The sequence below is a fragment of the Colobus angolensis genome, unplaced genomic scaffold (assembly GCF_000951035.1).
Source record: "Colobus angolensis palliatus isolate OR3802 unplaced genomic scaffold, Cang.pa_1.0 Scaffold265, whole genome shotgun sequence".
Taxonomy (NCBI): Eukaryota; Metazoa; Chordata; class Mammalia; order Primates; family Cercopithecidae; genus Colobus; species Colobus angolensis.
This window is the reverse complement of record NW_012115877.1, coordinates 1202079-1209867: the sequence shown is the minus strand read 5'-3', so window position 1 is coordinate 1209867 and position 7789 is coordinate 1202079. Positions and strand designations below refer to the sequence as shown.

General features: G+C 38.9%; 1 protein-coding gene across 3 annotated transcripts in view; it reads right to left on the bottom strand.

Moving 5' to 3' along the window:
• The window catches only part of CYSLTR1 (cysteinyl leukotriene receptor 1), a 109255-nt gene that overhangs the window by 51496 nt on the left and 49970 nt on the right, over positions 1-7789 (bottom strand). The window contains exon 2 of one of the 3 annotated variants that reach the window (XM_011947431.1): positions 3928-4010. The exons of the other annotated variants lie outside the window; for them this stretch is intronic. The gene's annotated coding sequence lies outside the window, so the exon portion shown is untranslated. The remainder of the gene's footprint in view (positions 1-3927; positions 4011-7789) is intronic. 3 annotated transcript variants of the gene reach the window in all.

Genomic DNA, 7789 nt, shown 5'->3' with positions numbered 1-7789 from the left:
CACTCCCTAGTGAGATGACCCCAGTACCTCAGTTGAAAATGCAGAAATCACCTGTCTTCTGTGTCGCTCGCACTGGGAGTTGGAGACTGGAGGTGTTCCTATTTGGCCATCTTGCTGTGCCCTATTTTTTTTTTTTTTGTGATGGAGTCTCACTCTGTCACCCAGGCTGGAGTGCAGTGGCCAGATCTCAGCTTACTGCAAGCTCCACCTCCCGAGTTTATGCCTTTCTCCTGCCTCAGCCTCTCGAGTAGCTGGGACTACAGCCTGCAGCCACCTCGCTCAGCTATTTTTTTGTATTTTTTTAGTAGAGACGGGGTTTCACTGTGTTAGCCAGGATGGTCTTGATCTCCTGACCTTGTGATCCACCCATCTCGGCCTCCCAAAGTGCTGGGATTACAGACTTGAGCCACCGCTCCCGGCCCAGTGCAAATATTATGAAAGGACAATGGAGTAAGGACGTTAAGGATGCTACCAAAGAAGTCCTATCCAAAGCAATTAGGCAAGGCAAATAAATAAAAGGCATTCAAATAGGTAAAGAAGTCAAACTATCTCTCTGCTGCTGCTGATTATATACATAGAAAACCTTAAAGACATTGCAAAAAAAAACCTCCCAGAACTAATAAAAAAAATCAGTAAAGTTTCAGAATATAAAATCAATGTACAAAAATCAGTTGCATTTGTATACACCAAAAACATTTTAGCTAGCACCAAATCAAGAGCACAATTCCTTTTACAATAGCCATAAATGTTGAAATAGCTAGAAATTTACATAATCAAGATTAAATATCTATACAAAGAGAATAACAAAATGCTGCTAAAATAAATGAGTGATGATACAAATTAATGGAAACATATTCGATGTTCATAGAAATGAAGAATCAATATTGTTAAAAGGGCCATACTGTCCAAAGCCATTTATGGATTCAATGTTTTCCCATCAAAATACCAATGTCATTTTTCACAGTTAGAAAAATGAATTCTAAAAATTTATGTGAAACCAAAGAAAGCCTAATTTACCAAAGCAATTGTAAGCAAAAGGAACAAAGCTCGGGGCATCACATTACTCAACGTCAAACCATACTATGAGGCTACAGTAACCAAAATAGCATGTTACTGGTACAAAAACAGACACATACCAGTAGAACACAATATAGAACCCAGAAATAAACGTACACACCTACAACCTTCTGATCTTTGACAAAACTGACAAAAATAAGCAATGGGGAAAGGACTCCCTATTCAATAAATGGTGCTGGGATAACTGGCTAGCCATATGCAAAAGAATGGACCCTATACCTCTCACTATATACAAAAATTAGCTGAAGATGAATTAAAGTTTTAAATGGAAAACCTCGAACTTTAAAAAATACTAGTAGAAAACCTAGGACATACCCTTCTCAACCCTGACTTTGGCAAATAATTTATGGGTAAATCCCAAAAATCAATTCAAACAAAAACAAAAATAGACAAGTAGAACTTAATTTAACTAAAGAATTTCTGCAAAGCAAAATAAACTACCAACAGAGTAAATGTACAGCTCACAGAATGGGAGAAAATATTTGCAAACTGTACACCTGACAAAGGTCTAATATCCAGAATCTATAAGGAACATAAATCAACAAGCACAAAATAATCCAATTTAAAAATGGGCAAAGAACAGGAACAGACCCTTCTGAAAAGAAAATGTACAAACGACCATCAACCATCAACAATACCCAACATCACTTGTCACCAGAGAAATGCAAATTAAAACCACAGTAAAGTACCATCTCACAACAGTTAAAATGGCAATTAGTAAAAAGTTAAAAATAAAAGATGCTGGTGAGGCTGTGGAGAAAAGGGAGTGCTTATACACTGCAAGTGGGAATGCAAACTAGTTCAGTCGCTATGGAAAGCAGTTTGGAGATCCGTTGAAAACTTTAAATGGAACTCTATTTGACCCAGCAACCTCACTAGTGTCTATATAGCCAAGGGAAAATAATTCAGTCTATCAAAAAACACATCCATGCACATGTTCATCAAACTGCTATTCACAATGGCAAAGACATGGAATCAACCTAAATGGCTATCAGTGATAGACTGGTTAAAGAAAATGTGGTACATATATACCATGAAATACTATGCAGCTATATAAAAAACAAACCAACATGGATGGAGCTGGAGGCAATTATCCTAAGCAAATTAACATAGGAACCGAAAACCAAATACCACACTTCCTTGCTTACAAGTGGGAGCTAAATATTGAATGCATATAGACATAAAGATTGGAACAATGGACACTGGGGACTACCTGATGGGGGAGGAAGGGAAGTGGGCATGGGCTGAAAAACTACCTATTGGGTACTGTGTTCCCTACCTGGGTGTTGAGATCATTTATACCCCAAACCTCAGCATTATGCAGTATACTCATGTAACAAAGTGCACAATGTACCCCTTAATCTAAATAAAAGTTGAAACTATAAAAAATAAAACTAGCAACAATAGAATGCAACCAAAATAATAGTTAAAAGTAAAATTATGAAGAAGTTTAATAGATTGGCAGAAAAGAGAGGACACAAAAGACTTGAAGACTCACTGAGATGTATGAACTGGTGTAGTGGTAAAGGGAATGTGAGAGATCTGAAATCCTATGGGCTTTAGTCCGAGTGTTGTACACTGGAGTTCCAAATTTCAGCTCTGTGGTGATAAATAAGGCCCTGGGCATGGGCATGGAATGAGTAACCAAGATGGAATATGAATGGACATTGTTTCAGATAAGGTGGTAAAAATTGAAATCAGCTTGTTGGGTTGGTTGTTCACATGGAAGATGAAGTTACCAATGTGATCATAGAATTTAGGCGGTAGAAAGGAGAACTGTCTCGGAGGTTGACAGATGATGTGAATAAGAAAGATTAGAGGATGACATAGATGAATGTCTTTTTGCATTATGGTAGAAAAGTAATGATTTAGAGTAGCATCAGTGAGCCAAGAGACAGCTGATAAACTCTGGCTCACAGTATATGGGATGTAAAAAAATAAGCAGCATACTTTTGATGAGAAAGACCAAGGTTAGCTTAAGGCAAGGACATGGTGAGAGAATTCTCTGAAGAGGTTTAGGACATAGGAGAACTTACTCATAATGGAAAGGGTGTTCCAGTAGGCACAGTAAATAAAGGGTTAGAAAGGTCAGATGTGGAAGAATTAGAAGGAAGGAAATACAGTGTATTCTCATGATGTTAGAACCTTGGAGAACAGTTGACTAGAGCGTTGATGGTTCAACCACAGAATTCAAATTTCTGTTTTTACTTAATTTGTCTCTAGCTCTTCTTTGTACTTTTTAAAAATAGTAATTGTATCAGAGGATGGAGCAAGAAGGCAGAATGGAAAGTTCCACCAATTGTCTTCCCTGCAGGGACATCACTTTAACAACCAGCTACAAAAAATCACCTTCATAAGAACCAAAAATTAGGTGAGTACTCATAGTACCTGGTTTTAAGTTCATATTGCAGATAGAGGCACTAAAAAGGTAGAAACAACAGCTTTGAATTACCAATGCCATTACTCTCCTATTCCCTAGCAGTGAATAGGAGTGACAGTGTGGTGGGAAGAGTGTTTCTGTGTGCCAGAGAGGGAGAGTGCAGCAATCGTGAGGCATTGAACTCAGTGCTGTCCTATTAGAGCAGAAAGAAAAACTGGATGAAACTCAACTGACACCTGCCCACAGAGAGAACATTTAAACCAGCCTTAGTCAGGGGAGAATTACTAACTCCAGCAGTCAGAACTTGAGTTCCTGCATGTCTCGCCACCAGGGTAAAGTGCCCTGGGGCTCTAAATAATCTTGAAAGGCAGCCTAGGCTGCAAGGACTGCAATTCCTAGGAAAGTCCTAGTTCTAAACTGTGCCCAGATACAGTGGACTAGGAGGACATGTGATCTACTGAGACACCAACCAGGCCAAGGGAGTGCTCATATCATCCTTCTTCTTATCCCAGCCTGCACAGCTTGCAAGTCCAAAATAGATGCCTCCCTTCTGCTTGAAGAGACAAAAGAGAAAAGTGGGGAGGACTTTATCTTGCATCTTGGATGCCACCTCATCCATAGCAGGATAGGGCACCTGTTAGAGCAATGAGGCTCCCTTTCCAGGCCCTAACTCCTGAATGACATTTCTAGACATCCTTGAAGGGAAGGACCCAGTCCTGGCAACACTCATCACTGGCCAACTGAAGAGCCCTTGGGCCTTGAATAACCAGAACTGATATCCAGGTACATTGCTGATGGTCTTTGGTGACACTGAGAGCTGCTGGCTTCCGGTGAAACTCAGCATATTCCAAGCTCTAGTGCTTGAGGCAAGATTCTTTCTGCTTCTGAAGGGAGAGAAAAAAGTGAGGGGGATTTGGTCTTACACCTTATATACCAGCTTGGCCACAGGGAGGCAGACCACCAAATGACCTCTCGGAGTCCTCAAATCAATAATATGGCTCTTGTGTAGCACTTCTGTGTGTTTCTTGGGCTGGAAGGGAACCTACTGTTCTGTAGGGTGAGTCCCAGGTTGGGCAGCATTGACTACAAGCTGGCTTAAGGCAACTTGGCCTTTAAGGGAACATTGGTGGTAGTCTGACAGTAGTCTCCATGGGCCTATGGTTATGGTGGCCATGGGATGAGGCTTCTCTGCTTTGGAAAGGGGAGGGAAGAGTGGGAAGGACTGAATTTTGTAATTTGAGTGCCAACTCAGGTGCAGTGCAATAGCACACCAGGTAGACGCCTAAGGATTTTGATTCTAGTCCCTGACTCCTGAATGGCACTACAGGACCCACCCAAAGAATAGGGAAACTTGCTACTATTAAGAGAGGGACACAAGCCTGGCTGGGTTTACCACCTGCTGATTATAGATTCCCCAGGGCCTTGAGTAAACACAGACAGTAGCCAGGGAGTGGTTACAGCAGGCCTGGGGTGATACTCAGTGCTGTGCTGACCCAGCACAGTCACAGTGGTGGTAGCCACAGGGATGCTTGTGTCACTCTACCCTCAGCTCTAGGTGGTTCACAATGGAGAGAGGGAGAGACTACATCTGTTTGGAAGAAAGTAAGGGAAGAGAACAAGAATCTCTGCCTGGCAATCTGTAGAATTTTTCCACATTTTATCCAAGACCATCAAGGTGGAACTTCTATGAGTCTGCAAGGGTCACAGCATTACTGGGCATGTGGTGCCCCAAGATTCAGATACAGCTTAGATCACACAACCACATCCTTTTGAATATCTAGAAAGCCTTCCATAGAAGGACACATACAAATAAGCCCAGACTGCAAAGACTACAATGAATACCAAATTCTTCAATTTGTAGACACAGATGAACATCTACAAGTATCAAGATCATCCAGGAAAACATTACCTCACCAAATGAAATAAATAAGGCACCAGGGACAAATGCTTTAGCCATAGAAATATGTGACCTTTCAGACAAAGAATTCAAACTAGCTGTTTTGAGGAAACTAAAAAAAAAAAAAAAAAAGGAAAAAGCAGTCTAATACAGAGAAAGAATTCAGAATTGGATCAGATAAACTTAATGAAGAGATTGAAGTACATAAAAATAATGAAGCAGAAATTCTGGAGCTGCAATTTAGTATGACAACTGCAAAAATTGCAGTTGGCATACTAAAATTTGCATCAGAGTCTTTTAATAGCAGAATTCATCAAGGAGAAGAAAGAATTAGTGAACTTGAGGACAGGCTATTTAAAACTACACAGTCACAGGAGACAAAAGAAAAGAGAATAGAAAGCAATGAAACAGGCTTACTAGAAAAATAGCTTCAAAAGGGCAAATCTAAGAGTTATTACTGGCCTTAAAAAGAAGGTAGCAAAATCATAGGGGTAGAAATTTTATTCAAAGGGATAATAACAGAGAACTTTCCAAACCTAGAGAAAGATACCATATCCAAAAAGAATAAGTGTATAGAACACTAAGCAGATTTAACTCAAAAAGACTACCTTAAGGGTTTTAGTAATCAAACCCTGAAGAATCAAAGTTAAAGAAAATATCCTAAAATCATCAAGAGAAAATAAGCAAGTAATATGCAGTGGAGTTCCAATAAATCTGGCAGTAGACTTTTCACTGGATACCTTACAGGCCAGGAGATAGTGGTATAACATTAAGGTGCTGAAGAAAAAAATAACTTTTATTCATTGTTCAAAATACAAATTTTATCCACTAAAATGAAAACAGAAAAAACAACTCTACAATGTAAATAATATAAAAACAAAAATAACGAAATATCATAATACACAAGGCCGAATCACATCATATACACTCACTACACCCACTCTACCCTACCTTAGCCCTTAATCAAAGGGACAGGGGAATAAAACAAATGTAGCAGGAAAGGTAATATAAAGCCATTAATTAAATACCTGGAATTTAGTTTGTAAATGCTAAAACCATTTCTCAAAAATTAAGAAAATGCTTTTGATCAGCAGACTAAATTACTACAAATAAAGATAAGTACTTATTACAAAACAACTTGAATCTTTGCATGACTAAAATGTAAAATAAGTAGTGACTTGAAATCCTAGAGTGAACGTTATACAGAAAAGGAATATCTACCTGTAGACACTGAGAACTCTTGGGAGGGGGAAAAGATTTGGATATGGTTGTAGTTTCGACTTTGCAAATGATCATTTTTGCAGAATTAGATGGAAAAGATCCAGTGCTTTTTACAGTTCAAACACAGACAAATGCTGGTAAGTCTCCTAAAATTAGATTAAAAGTTGGAGTGCTGAGTGATTTTAGGAACCTGAAGCAGCAGCATTTCTAAACAATTCTTTTTTTTTTTTTTGGAATTAATGTATTTTATTCATATTTTCAAAAAAAAAAAAAAACCGGATTGAAACACAAAGGGATAACAACAAAATTTAATCAATACACTATACTCCATTACCCAAGCTTCTGCTAATTCTGGGTCTGAATCACTGAGGAAACAAAAAGGCTGCATGTTGGAAGAAGAAAAAGTCAAATTACTAGCATGGGGAATCTGGACTAGTAAAATATCTCTATTTGCAAGGCTATGCTAGATGGCTTATCATAGATTTTGTCATTTGGCAAAAGGCAGAAAAAAGCAGAAAATATTATTTTTGTATGTATTTTTCTGAAACTACACCTCTTTAACATCTCTGATTACAATTTTGTGGCTCAATACATATGAAAAGACTGAAAAAACGAGGATACTTATGAATCCATTTTGGTAACAAAGGAAAGAGATTGCTGAAATGTCTATAGCACTTTTGAAAGCTGTATAGAAAATGCCCAATTCCCTGCTCCTTAGATGCAGGATACTCACTGCCTCTCAATTTCTACTTTCCATTGCTGTTAGCTTCTTGGTAACAGCAGGTGCAATCAGATAGAAATATCTGGCCATGTGTTCTAGAACCAAGTGATAGAGAAGTAAGAAAAACCATGATGGGGTCTTCAGAAAATTGTTGCTCGGGGAAATTAAATATTGCCTTCTGGCCCTGTACCAACCACATCTTTTTTTTTTTTATTATTACTATACTTTAAGTTCTAGGGTACATGTGCATAACATGCAGGTTTGTTACATATGTATACTTGTGCCATGTTGGCGTGCTGAACCCATCAACTCATCAGCACCCATCAACTCGTCATTTACATTAGGTACAACTCCCAATGCAATCCCTCCCTCCTCCCTCCTCCCCATGATAGGCCCCGGTGTGTGATGTTCCCCTTCCCGAGTCCAAGTGATCTCATTGTTCAGTTCCCACCTATGAGTGAGAACATGCGGTGTTTGGGTTTCTGTTCTTGCG